The 14722-nt window shown below is 34.9% G+C and overlaps 1 long non-coding RNA gene across 1 annotated transcript; it reads right to left on the bottom strand.

Annotated features, from left to right (window-relative positions):
• Window positions 1-1144: 1144 nt before the first annotated feature.
• LOC116489197 lies at window positions 1145-14442 on the bottom strand. The gene is made up of 3 exons (XR_004253249.1): window positions 14337-14442; window positions 14037-14240; window positions 1145-2004 (listed from the first exon to the last, which is right to left on the bottom strand). It is a non-coding gene; the product is annotated as an uncharacterized LOC116489197 (long non-coding RNA).
• Between the last annotated feature and the right edge of the window lie 280 nt (window positions 14443-14722).

Here is a 14722-nt window from a genome sequence, read left to right as displayed (position 1 = left end):
GGAAAGGCTGTGGATGTGGTCTACCTTGACTTCAGCAAGGCTTTTGACACCGTCTCCCACAGCATTCTCCTCAAGAAACTGTCTGCTCTTGGCTTGGACTGGCGCACACTTCGTTGGGTTAGAAACTGGCTGGATAGCCGGGCCCAAAGAGTCGTGGTGAATGGAACCAAGTCCAGTTGGAGGCCAGTCACTAGTGGCGTCCCCCCAGGGCTCGGTGCTGGGGCCGGTCCTCTTTAATATCTTCATCGATGATCTGGATGAGGGCATTGAGTGCACCCTCAGTAAGTTTGCAGATGACACCAAGCTATGCGCGTGTGTCGATCTGCTCGAGGGTAGGAAGGCTTTGCATGAGGATCTGGATAGGCTGCACCGATGGGCTGAGGTCAACTGCATGAAGTTTAACAAGGCCAAGTGCCGGGTCCTGCACCTGGGGCGCAATAACCCCAAGCAGAGCTACAGGCTGGGAGAGGAATGGTTGGAGAGCTGCCAGGCAGAGAAGGACCTGGGAGTGATGGTGGATAGTCGGCTGAATATGAGCCAGCAGTGTGCTCAGGTGGCCAAGAAGGCCAATGGCATCCTGGCTTGTATCAGAAACAGTGTGGCCAGCAGGTCTAGGGAAATAATCGTCCCCCTGTACTCAGCTCTGGTGAGGCCGCACCTTGAGTACTGTGTTCAGTTTTGGGCCCCTCGCTACAAGAAGGACATCGAGGTGCTTGAGCGGGTGCAGAGAAGGGCGAAGAAGCTGGTGAGGGGCCTGGAGAACGAGTCCTACGAGGAGCAGCTGAGGGAGCTGGGCTTGTTCAGCCTGGAGAAAAGGAGGCTCAGGGGTGACCTTATTGCTCTCTACAGATACCTTAAAAGAGGCTGTAGTGAGGTGGGGGTTGGTCTGTTCTCCCACGTGCCTGGTGACAGGACGAGGGGGAATGGGCTTAAGTTGCTCCAGGGGAGTTTTAGGTTACATGTTAGGAAGAACTTCTTTACCGGAGGGGTTGTTAGACACTGGAACAAGCTGCCCAGGGAAGTGGTGGAGTCACCATCCCTGGAAGTCTTTAAAAGACGTTTAGACGTAGAGCTTAGATATATGGTTTGGTGGGGATTGTTAGCGTTTCGTAGAGGTTGGACTCGATGATCTTGAGGTCTCTTCCAACCTAGAAATTCTGTGATTCTGTGATTCTCATTTTAAAACGTGCTATATTTTATAAAGCCAATAAATAAGCTAATATGTGGTTTGTTGAACAGAAATAATTTTCCTGAGAAATTCTGTCACATCAGATGCATGTCTCAGAATTGCCTTCATAAAACTATTGATCCTTGTCTTAGAAGCCCCTTATTTGAATTTTGCTTCCTGCATTTTCAGTGAAAGACAGATTTGGCTTGCTAAGATTTAAGAGGACATTAAGGGATTTCTAATTTACAGCTAATTTTTATTCAAGGCAAGGATGTAACTATTCATCCTTTTATAATACTTTTTAGTTCTATGCTCTTCTAGGTAAGTAAACTTGTTTTGTATTTGTAGACAGCAACCATTCAATCCTCCTTTTGCTGCATCAGTCATGCCAAGTTATTCATGTATATGAAAGACTGACTCCTTCAAAGTTTCTGTCAGCAGCTTTCGTTTTGCTATGGTGCTGTACACAAATGATTTACTACAGGATACAGGGTGGGGGAGGGAGGAGAAATCAACCTTAAGCCCCTAATCTTGGTGCTTGGACACCTCTTTCTGATTAGAGCTACAACCAAATTGCTTACCCAACTGAAATGTGACATCTCACAAGGGCAGCAAAGGAGGAAGCAAGCACAACAAGCAAAATTCAAGGAGGAAGATGCCATGAGGGAAGATGATGAGCACACTTCAGCGACTGCAGCTTTCTTGAATCTGCCTCCTCCGCTCAAAGAGCGGAAACCTTTGGTCACTGCAAAAGGCAAGCAGTTCCTCCAAGGGCTATCTTCTGTAAACTGTGCACCATCACCAGTCAAGGGAGGCAGACCCAGAGAACAGTGACCCTGAAAGTAATTAAAACAACGCAGAAAGTAATAAAACACACAGCTATTTCTTTCTCAGAATCACAGCTCTTAATCCAACAACTGATGTTGGTTACAGGGGAGGTTCACAGGTACTGAACAGATTTGAAAAATCTACTTACCTACATGATATCCTGAAGAAGTTTGTTTTTTTTAGCCTTGATAAGCCTGATCGCATAGAATTATGTCAGGTCTTACAGAAATCCCAGTTGTACAATATTTCATTATTATATTTTTATTTAATCTATACATAATTTAAATAAACAGAAATATATGGTTTTCATTACTCAGAGATATAGAACACTATATATATATTTGTATTCAGAGCAGAGAAGCTTAATTTTAATAGCTTCAGCCAGAAGTAGGTCATAATTTGTATTGTGTATTGTCAGAAGCCTTATTTATTTATTTATTTATTTATTATTCAGCAGAATTCCTTAGGACAAACATCCCCTTTTTACTGACTAGGAAGAATTTTTTTTTTTTCCAAAATTGTGAGGATTGAATATTTCTTACGTTTTTGATCATAAATCAACAATAAACAAGCTTTGATGTGCTTCAACTCTCCAGAGGTGTAAGTACATTATTGAGAATAAATATTGTCCTGTTGCTACAATATGAATAATTCATCATAACTAATATCTCTTCATCTTTCTTTTCCACTATGTCTATTCCAAATCTCAGTCTTGAGAATACAATTTATAGAAAGTATATATTTCCTAAGTAGTTTACTTTACTCCTTCTAATGTCACTCTCCAAACACTTCAAATGGCATCCCCATTAAATTTACTTGTAACAACCATTTTAACTCAGGACATGTTTATGGCAAATATTATTTGCCATATATTATTTGCCAATATAATATATTATTGCCAATATATTATTTGCCATTATCAGTTGCAGCAGTATGATGTTTATATACAAGTCCTTTTACTTGTAAAGGTACCTTTTACCTTTTCTTTATTGGCAGTGTCCATGACAAGCACAATATCATACATAACAAGTAAGATAATGCAAAACAATTTATTCAGCATCTAGTCAGTATTCTACCTAAAACAGAAATGGTTATCACTTTTTTTTTTTTTTTTTTTTAACATTCCAGCAAAGGAAAATACAGACTTTTTTTTTTTTTTACCAGTGCCATTATTTTAAATTCTAAACAGATTTTCAGAAAATTTGTTTTTTGTCTTTTGTTAGTGAGCTGCTTATCATAGATTTATTCACCCTCCAAGTCAAGAATGTTTTTTTTTTATTATTATTGAATATGAGATTTGTATTCCCTTAAATTCAAAGATGAAAGTATTTTGTCTCCTACAGCACAGTCTGTTTGACCAGTCCTCTAATTCTAAAACACATTTTTGTTTCATGGAAAATACTTTCAGTCATATTTAAAATCACAGCTACCTTACTATGAAACCAATTGTTCTAAGTCATGCATGTCTTTCTCTTTCTTTCTTTCCGTCCTTTTTAATTTAATGAACTATAAACTTCTATGGGCTAATCTATGTGACAATCCAGATTTTTTATGAAAAAAGAAAACTACAGTAACTGTTTAAAGAAAAACTTTCAACTCAATACTGTGTCCATTTTCATGGGGGAGCTTAGTACAACTTATTAGTTATTCAGACTTTCTTCAGCATGTCCTTGGTTCAGACTCTATGACTCACTGAATAAAAACCACAGTAATGATAATTTCCCAATAACTTTCTATATTTTTAGGCTGCAAGTATTTTAGCTCATGTTAAAATATTAGGTAAAATAAGGAGAAAATTTTACTCGAGGCTCTACAATGAACTGTATGTTTGTACTTATGAGAAAATATTGTAAATTGCTTCAGATATTGGTATGCTTGGAAAATGACACTTCTTAACAAGTGTACATAGTGAAAATAAATGAGAAATGAGATTGCTAGTGGAAACAGTAGGTTAGTGAATTAGCTGCACAGTTTAGGAATTCTACCATATGCTCAATTTTGCCTTTGGTCCTTAGCAAAATGTACTTATCTCAGAGCTATCCTAAGCAAATGAATACCCAAGAAAAGAAAACAAGAGCTTGGCATTTTAAAGTCAAAGCATTTTATTCAATGTAGCTTGTGAACTCAAAAGAAAAAAAAAAAAAAAAAAGAGAATGGAAAAAAGTTAAAGGTATTTGAAAGTTGAAAAAGTAGAAAAAAGTAAACATATTTGCTTTAAGATGACACTAACTACTGATTAAAGTACTTCTGCATGCATGGACAGAAAGAATGGAATTTAATTTGAATAAGAATCAAAATGAAAGATGGGAATAGAAATGAAAAGGGAAGTGCTAGAAATAGGAAAAGACAGTGCTTAAAGGTTAAGCAAAGTTGAAAAAAGTAGAAGTGTATGTGATGAATATCTAAGGATAGGGATATCTAAAGATGTTCAAAAAGGAAAAATTTTCAAAATCTTTCTTACTACAATCATTAGGTGGGAGTTTCAAAGAAGCACGGTGGAGTTTATTGCTTCTTTCTGTTTCACAGAATGGGTGCTTAATTCTTCGTCTAATAAAATCACAGCCAAAGGACTTTCAGTGTGTGAAAAACTAAGACCAGAGAAACAAATCACTCAGCATTGAAGAAAAAATATACTGAAGATGAAATGGTTAAAAAATAAAAAATAAGCTTACTTAAAGTAAGCTTACTCATAGCTGAGTAGACCTTTTTAGTGATATAAAAAGTTTGCACTATGAGAGGATGTCCTCTTGAACTTTCAGCTGCGTGTTACAAAATTATCTAGTAAAAATTACTAATTTATACAGGACATCCCAATTCACCCACACTCTCTCTTCATGAGTGTACTTAAACAAAAGAAGAATAGTATATAGGTTTATGATATGCCCATGCATAATTTTTCAGGGATATCACTATTCTTACATGTTAAATCTAAATATTGCATTTAATTTGTACAACTGGAGGGATTCCTGATATTTATCATCACTTTCTTTGTAACAACCATTATATTGTGTTTCAGAGGATAGGGATATTGCTAGCAGCTAAGCTTCTGAAAAAAAATAAATAAATCTGCCCTTTTACCAGAGTAAACAACAATTTTACTACCCATACAGCAACGATGTTTACCATGATTTGCTCTTCTGCACCCTCATCAGAAAAGCAAAAGAGAAAAAAACAATTATCAGATTTAATTTTCAACAATAGTCTCATGTTACAGCAGCCTCTCTAACTCTAATGTATTTTTAATCACATTTTCACCAAATCTATGGTCCAGTATGCTTATGGAAATCTCCCACAAAATATTGGGTAGGCTCACTAATTCTTTTCCTTCTGTTTTGAATACAGGGACATGTTCACATTCCATATTTAACTGACTTCAATTTAGTAATTTAGAAAATCCTATGATAAAATACTGTTTTGAGTTAACGAGACAATAAACTGTTTATCTCTTCCCATTTAAAAAGTGTGGATTGGATAATCCTCTTCTATAGATTGGGACGTTTTGTTAACTGAATATCCTCAAAGAGTGTATAACTGCACTTCTTTTGTCTTTTCACTGCATTAGGCTTCTTGGAAAGTTGATATAGCCATGTGCGAGGTGAAATGGTCTCTTCCTAATCTTTTCTTGTCTAACTCATAAAGCAACTATGATATAGAATTATAAAGCCAGTAATTTGTTGAAACCATGGCAAAAGACCATATTTGGTCTTATTATAAGATCATATTTATCTTATTAAGTCTTATTAAGGCATATAAATATGTAGCAAAAAGGGTGTCAAAAAGAGCAGGGAAACAGAATTAGTGAAGAAGAAGTAAGAGATGCCTCACAATACTGTTTTTTCCTTCTTCCTGTCAATTTATCAGGAAAGAACCAAGGAGAGATTTTCCTTTAATCTTGTAAGAATTACAATTCAACAAGAGATTAAAACATTCCCTTTCTCCTTCTAACATTTTCTTCCACAATACGTATCTCCTTGAGGTCCTTAAACTCCAAGTCAGCAAATGTGTTTTAGCTATGGCTTTTCTAGAGACAGCCTTCAACAACCTGTATAAAGGAAAAGGGAATAAAAATGAGTCATTCAAAATATGAATACTGCATTTTTACTCCCAAGCTAAAATGATTCTTTGATTTTGGTGGACATCTTGATGTCCATTCCTGCCCAGCTGTATGCCATTAAGAATTAGAAGAAGATTGCCATAGGGCATCCTGACAATGGTATTTAAAAACCCATTACAACAAACCTTTAGTGCAACTGAGAGTTTATGAAATCAAATTAAAAATGGAAAAGGCCCACTTCCAAATTAAAAAGCAGAAAAGAGCTTATTTTAAAACTGTTCCAAAGAAGTTTATATGAGGCCATTTGGCTATCCTGCTCTAATTATTATGCTTTTACAATTATGAACATCCAGAGGAAAGAAAAAAAAAAAAAAGATAAATAGTAACATAATCATGTAAAACAAACGTGTTGTTTATAAGATAAGAATAACATTAGAATTGAAAGAAAACACCCTCAGAGTGTGCTATTCCATTTCAGAAGGACTTACTTTCTGAATTTTAATAACTAAATTAAAAAAAAAAAAATACTGAGAAAGTTGTAATTAATAAGAATTGATTTCAACTAAAGAAGATTATTCAGTAATTCTTTTCATGAAACTATTACAGAAGCTGTGATCATATATTGCTGTTATGAGTTTCTCTATAGGCAAACTAAATTGCACAATTACTGGATATAAAATAAGTCATGAAAGCAAGGAAAGATGCAGTTGATTCAGAAAGAGAAATTTTATGTGAATTTCTAGTACTGCTAATTTGAGATACAGGGACACAAACTTTTATTTTGGCCCATACCCATTCTCTTTCTGTGTCCTTACAATTTTTTAATTACTTATTTATTTATTTTCCAGATCAGGCTTTGACTGCTTTTTCTCTCATTGTGCTTTTGGATAACTTAGATAAAAGGGCACACTACAGGTTCATCTCTAAAACACAGGCAACACAAGCAAAATTACATGTATAAAGTATGCAAAGAAGCTATATTTCATACACAGCATTAAGATTTTTAAGTCTGGCATAGTTGCGTTTCTTTGCATTAGGAGTGTAACATTCAAATCATGGGAAGAAAGATCTCTTTGGAGCTTCTTCCTTTTCCATCATCTTCAACTTATATTTCATATTATTTATTAGTATTTATCAGAGATGTTTCTACTGGTTAACAGATAGTCAACAATGTCTGTTTTTAATGAAAAATGAACTTATAGGAAGGAAGTCGCTTGCTTTTTTTTTTTTTTTTTTACTTCATTAATCGTCAGATGTAGCAATAGGTTAATTAGAGATGTAGCAATAGAAATGTAGCACACTTGAGTAAGATATGGTTTTAGAATGAAACAACAGGAGAAAATAATGATGATCAATTTATGCTGTAGAACTTCCAAAAGAATCTACCAACTAGTAAGGGAATTTAAATACCTCAATAAAATGAAAAATAAGAAAATATTAAATACATAAAAATTGGAATGGTGACATTGAATTTTATAAAATAATAGAATACTGTATTACCCATATGTTTTTGTACTTAGTATTTCACATTCAATCCTCCCCACTTATTTGGAAATTAAATATTTATTGTAAAATATATTTTAAAAGAATATCCATCATTATTTCTTTAATAAACTGCATTAAATTGTGATTAAGACTAATGAAAGTCAATAATACAAGACTGAATTGGCACTATTTGAAATTATCGTTGGCAATGTCATTTAAATATATTTTAATTAAACATAACAGTTTAAATCCCGTTCACAACATGAAAATCCTTGGCTTTTAACTATGTCTTTGTGTAAAAGTGAGGAATATATAGGCCTGCTGATTTCAGAAGCTGCATAAATGGGTTCTCATTTTGTCCAACACATTAAGTATAGAAAAAAAAAATCCATTTCTTTGTATCTAAAACTAAAGGATGGAAACCCTCTTGGATGAGCTTAAACTGTATTTATATATATATATATATATATATATATATATAAATGGCATATGTCTTGTCTCAGACATGAAGTTTGTTTCTGTTAGACAAAAAGGATGTGGAAAAATATGAATTGTCACATATCTATTTTATATTTTCAGTAGATTTTTGAATATTCTGCTTCAATGTTTTCAAAGTGAAACTTTTTATCTCAAAGCACCCTTCTTTCAGAACTTTACTTCATTTAGAGGAATGGCACAAGCTAACACACCAATTTTAATTTATTGGTCAAATACAGTCCTTTGCATATCTCCCCTCACCTCCCCTTCCCTCCCCTCCCAGCTGATCTCCATCCTCCTACAAAATACCTGCCTCCAAAAATATTTCCTAAATTTCCATGCAACCTATTTTTAATACAGCCACTAGCCTAAAGTATTCCTAATCTACTAAGGTCTCCAGCATGGTGCACCCACAAATAAAATTCTGAGATTACAGACAAAGAAATAAATAAAAGATGAGCTCTAAGTTCCTTTTTTATTTGCAGATAGGTTTATATTGTGCCTTATAGCATTCCAAAAAATGCTCCTTTCTGAAAGCTTGTATGTTGTTATCTTTAAAATAAAAAAAAAAAAAAAAGGTTTTTGTGAGAAAATCATCAGTATTTGCCTATGTATTAGAATAAAACAAAACAAAACAAAAACACAGCATATCCTATTCAAACCTATAATTTATGAAAATAAGACTTTACATTTGCTAGTTGTTTCCATATTTTCACTTATTAAGAGTTTATCTGTTATTTTTTGAGTGCTTCACTGTGGGTGCTCAAAGGCTATGTATAGCTTTCACAGATGGAGACAAGAAGCAGCAAAGCACAGAGAAGAGATTCTCACATGACTAACTTTGCTCTGCTTCTCATTTCATGTGAAACATCCCATGATAAGTAAGAGCTGCAAAATGTTCACATCCATATTCCACTTTTGACAACATCAGTATTTTGATCAGCCAACAGGAAATTCAAATCCATTCAAGAAACTGGATCCCCAGTGACCTGTGGTAAGGTGTCAGCATGCCTGCTGTTTATTGGCATAAGAGACTCAGCTGAGCAAATGCAGTCTGGTATTTTCAGAGGAAGGAAGGAAGGAAGGAAGGAAGGAAGGAAGGAGGGAGGGAGGGAGGGAGGGAGGGAGGGAGGGAGGGAAGGAAGGAAGGAAGGAAGGAAGGAAGGAAGGAAGGAAGGAAGGAAGGAAGGAAGGAAGGAAGGAAGGAAGGAAGGAAGGAAGGAAGGAAGGAAAAAAAAAAGTGGTGGGGGAACAGACACTGATCTAAATCTAATATTTAAATATTCTAATCTAAATCAGGGAAGCTTCTCCCATATATTTAAGGAGTATAATATCATACACTGATATGAATGATGGCAGAGACACAGGACTAAGAAATAACTACTACCTTGATTCAAATTAAAAAATTTTGTGCCTCTGTATGTCTAGCTACAAAGATACTGGAAAACAAGATATTCACTTTTAATTTGACCAGATCTTCAATACACCATTACTTATGGTGTATATACCATACACCATATACATGATATATATATGATATATATATATATATACACATGATATATATATACATGATATATATATATACACCATATACATGATATATATATACATAATGGTATATACAATACACCATTACTTATGGTGTACATATTTTATGTGTAAGGAAAACAGTGAAGTGAATCTGTGCAATAAACGCAGGATGAGGCCCCTAACTACATCTTTTTCAGGGGGCCACAACTCATTCTCAAGTTATTAATTTTCTCTTTAGAGTGTTAGCAAACATTCAGCCAAATCTAAAGCAGGGCTTACTTCATAGCAGAGAACATTCAGCAAAACATGGCTACTGCCCCAAAGAGCCTGTCATCTAATTTATCAAGATATAGCAAATGAGAAGGAAAACAGTAAGAGCAGCACTGTAAATGAAGATGAGAACTAATGATAAATGCAGGTTAAAGTTAGAATCACTAACAATATTATATCTCAGAATGCAATAATTTTCTATGTACTAGGATATGCCTCAGCTATAAATAGGAAAATAATGAATGTCAAGCACTGTTTTTCATCTGCATAACTTCATTGTACATCTCTTTCTCTTATAGACCACAGCTGGAGCACTGAAGCAGCAACCTCATCTTCCACCAAAATGACTTTACACAGTCTAGTAAAAGAACAAATTTTCATGGATAGTGAAGTAATAATGCAAGTCTTCCTATATTTTTATAATGAAATATGACAAAGTCCACTGTGTGTGGTAGAATTTCACTTACCATCCTTTGCCAGCCTCCTGTAAAGGAGACTATATAGTGAAAGATATTGTTTCTCATTTGAAAGAATCACTCAGCCATTCCTCACCTCTTGTGATCTTTCTAGTGAGTCTTTCTTGGTATCTGCATCCTAAGATATCTGACAACATAACAGGAATTTCCTGATTTCAGATAACTTTACAAATCTGATATCTCATATTAATTACATTATTATCACCTTATTTTCTGGTAGATAAATTAAAGACACAGCTACATGAGAGACATTAGAACAGTTAGAGGTGACACCTAGATAAGTGAGTCTGGACATTCAAGTAATTTACCAAATGGATGCCTACCATTTTTTTACACTTTTTTCTTTTTTTTTTTTTTTTTTTTTTTTCAGATGGATTGGATGATACAAAAACTTTATAGCTACGTGGATCTACGTACAGAATAGTAGATAGATAGTATTTCATTCACTACCTCATTCAGATTGGCATGGGTAGGGTGTGGGGATGCAGGAAGGACTAGAACTGACTTTTCCATATCCTCTTTAAGTCAGATACTCTAGTAGTGTAAAGCAAAATAACTGACACCTTTGATTGCTACAACATAAAGCCATTTTATCCAGAATGAGAACTTGGCCTAAGATTGTCATTAATGTTCTAGATTCAGAGACACAGCTACTCCCAATTTCTGGTCATTTGGAAATTCTTACTATTCTCTGAAAATCATAGATTGGTTAATTAGAGAAAAACTGGAGGAGTACTGTGTCTAGCACTATCAAGGATGTATCTGATCTTGATACTTTTGTAGTTCCTGCACAGAAGGTAGTGGGGAACAAATACCCATGACAATGATCATCTGTTTTCTAATAATGATGTGGTTTTTGGGGGTTGCAAGCCAGACCCAAGTCTATGCTGACTTTCACCTGGGGTTCTCTAGGTGAAAAATGTCTCATGGGAAGTGAGTGGTTATAGAAAAATTAGAAAAAATAGATAAACTGACCAAATCCTCCAACTCAGCTAGTAAAATTCAGAGGCCCTACGAATTCTGAAATAATTTTATAGCTGCTTCCATATATGTGATGACACGGACTACTTACATTAATGTAGCATTAATATCATTAATATTCTATGTCTAATGTCTAAATTCTGTTCTATGTCTATTATGTCTAAATTAGGGCCTTTATTACAGTTAGAAAAATATTTTCAGGTGTATTCTCTTGTTTTATGTTATTAACACATAGTTTATATACGTAAAGTTTTCTGGTAAAGATATGTAATCCTAAAGTCTACTATTGTGCTTACAATTGGGCATCTTCAGAAAATTTGTTTTCTCTGCCTGAAAATAAGTTCAGTTCAACAGTGCTTCGTGCTTCATAGTTGATGACAGCAACATTTCATTTACTAAATGGTGATTAAATGACATGCCCTTGTTGCTTGTCCATCCATTTTCAGGATGGTTGTTGCAGAAGTTTTTAAATTTATATATTTATTTATTTTATTGCTATATAAATCTTTTAGGAGTCAAGACTTAAGTTTATCCCTATTTTAGCAAACATAATCCTTCCTAGTCAGTGAGAGAGAGGTCATGAAATTACTGGCTGTGTAGGGTTGTTCAGATTCCTGAGGGTATAGCCTTTTCCCCAGTGTTCATCTGTAACATTTAACATAGCACTGAACTGTTAGAATCACAACATCTCTTTTCTAAGGTTGTTTTCACGTCTGTTAATTATTAATCATTTAGACTCTCAAATGTCTCTTTCTCCTTCACCTACTCAACATACACACCACATTTTCTGTTCCAGTTTTGCTTCATCCTTGACATTTTCCTGGTTCCCTCATGTTTCTGACTGCTTAGTCTTTGATACACCTCTAGTTGTTTGATGAACCACATGGACTTACTGGAATGAACACAGACCATCAACTTGAAACCTCTTCTGCTCTGAGCTGATTTCAATCAGTTTTCTTCCACTTGGCCTACAGTTATTTATTTATTTTTTTTTTCAAGACTAACTTCAGCTTTATTATTACGGTCTCGGCAAAAACAACTAAGTATTGCTGAAAGGGGATAAGAAGCAAATCTGTATAAATAGTGAAAGGTAGAAGAATACTTTTGCAGCTGAGGATTAATTCTTCTTTAGTTTGTAACATGTCTCTGCAGTAAATGTGAGAAAATCTTAGAGTTAATTACTTATTTTCTGTTTTGCTTTTTAATGTTTTCCTGTCCTACCTAACAAAATGAGAAAAGATAGCTGGAGGATGGAAGTAAACATATTGTTTAAGACAGTAAAAATGTAATGGATTACTGTTCCAGCAAAAGAATGAAAGATCACACAGCTGATGTAGACCTTAAAAGTTGCTGTTTTTTGTTGACGGAGAGTATTACCCTCTTTGGAAAACATTCACTACCAAGATAAGAGAAACAAAATTACTTTGGGCTATTTGCCATTCTTATGCTTTGTGCAACTTGAACTGGTCCACAAGCAAACCCTAGACTTTTTTATGCAGGAAGGACTGTATATCTTCTCTCACTTACACTTGCTCCATTGATCATTTGACCTTGGAGTTTATCACTGTATTCTGTAGCACAGTGAAGCAGAATGCATTGCACATTCAGGTTTCACACCACAATGCTTTTTAGGTTAATTCCTCTACTACCTGGAAAGAGGAATATGTAAGAAGGAAGAATAAAAAAAAAAAAAAAAAAAAAAAGATGAAAAAATGGTCAGGATTACAGATAAATTGATTCATTACAGGATTAACAGAACAAAACGTGTACTTCAAACAGTTGAAGGTAAAAGAGAGAATCACTGAAAAGTTGAGTTGAGATGGGAGAACTATAGATGAAGCAAAGATTGTATCTGATACTCTGGAGAAACTGAGTAAATTGTCAGCAAAGGAGGTGGATAGGAAAGGCTGCAAGGATTCCCTGAAAAAGAAGGTGATAGAAAAATTGCATCCACAGGATTTGAAGAGGGAGGAACGTAGAAAATTACTGGCATGTACAGCCAAGCTGGTATTAAGAAGCAAAAAGGCTGTACCTTTCAATAGAATGTGCGTGTTTACTAAAAGGCTGGGCCCTTCAATCACATTCTATGTGAATATACCAATGACATAATTGGTTTATTTTTGCAAAATGGATATACAGTTATGCATGAAATTTAGCAGCCTGGCTTCCAGAGAAGTGATTTTATTTGATTCTATAATGTAATTAGATCAATCTAATACACAGATATAAATCCCTTTTCCCCTTTTAATATTTGTACATTTATCTGTGGACTCAGTATATGCAGCAGGCTTTTCTCCAAAGGCAAAATAAAATTATTAAAAAGACTAAGCTGCCATAGCCTGGAAGGACTATTGGAAACCACAGAAAACTAAACAAACGTCACGGTTTATTCATTGTGGTCAAACCTGCAGGCATGAAAACCATATTAAAGTGTATTCATAATTTTTAATTTCCCAACTATCTGTCAATACATTAATCTCCTGATCTTTTTCAAGGAGAGCAAATACACAGATATATATAGTTGAGGAATGTGCCTATAAATAGATAACTTCTTTCAAATCTTAGCAAGGAAAAACAGTTTTGGAAAAGACAAGATTTCTGTGGCAAAACAAAATCTGCACAGAACAACTTTAGTTTGCATTTCTTTAAGAGTTCTATATGCCCTGAAGTTCAAAAATATAACCAAAGCAATAAGCTTCAGCTCTAAAAAATGTCTATTATTTTGTGACTTGTTCCAACTTAAAAAGAAATGTATTTCTTTTACCTTTCTGACTACTGGTTGTCCCCTCTTCTCCATCTTGTGTCAAGAAGAGAAAATGACTGGGGTGCAGCAGGTAGGAAACTGAGGCTTTTTATGTTTTCACTGCAGCATACTATACGTAATTTCTGGGGTCTCTTTCATCACCAGAGGATTGCAGTTAGAGATCCTGACAACACTGCAGCCTTTTTTTTCTTCTGTCAAGCAAATCTGAGTTATCGAGAGAGAGAGAGAGAGAGAATGAGATTATAATTGTCTGAAAAATAAAATGAAAGCCTTACACAGAAGCAGATGCTATGACATTACAAATTCCAACTGTACAGTGTGCTATGCATGGCCAGCTGTAGCAGGGAAACTGCTTATTTTAATGTAACACATCGGTCTTCTATGCAGTGTCACAGCATTGCAACATCTGGTTCTCCTCCTCTGTCTGCACTATTTGCTATAGCCACCTCATACGCCTACTTATTGACATTCTCTGCTCTCTGGACTCTCTGGAAGTAGCTATTGCTGAGGGAATATGCATCTTTTTCTGTTTGTTTGCAGGCACTACACACTTCATAAACACAGTTTCTCCCCAGCTCAATTCAATTTTCTCAAATAACCTTAGTGCCTGAGCTACCAGTTGCTGTAGAGATCATTTTTACTGTTTATTGAAAAACAAACAAACAAAAAACAAACAACATTAAACC

The sequence above is a fragment of the Aythya fuligula genome, chromosome 4 (assembly GCF_009819795.1).
Source record: "Aythya fuligula isolate bAytFul2 chromosome 4, bAytFul2.pri, whole genome shotgun sequence".
In the NCBI taxonomy this organism is placed as follows: domain Eukaryota; kingdom Metazoa; phylum Chordata; class Aves; order Anseriformes; family Anatidae; genus Aythya; species Aythya fuligula.
Note: the sequence above shows the minus strand (reverse complement) of the source record. Positions and strands in the feature narration are given on the sequence as shown.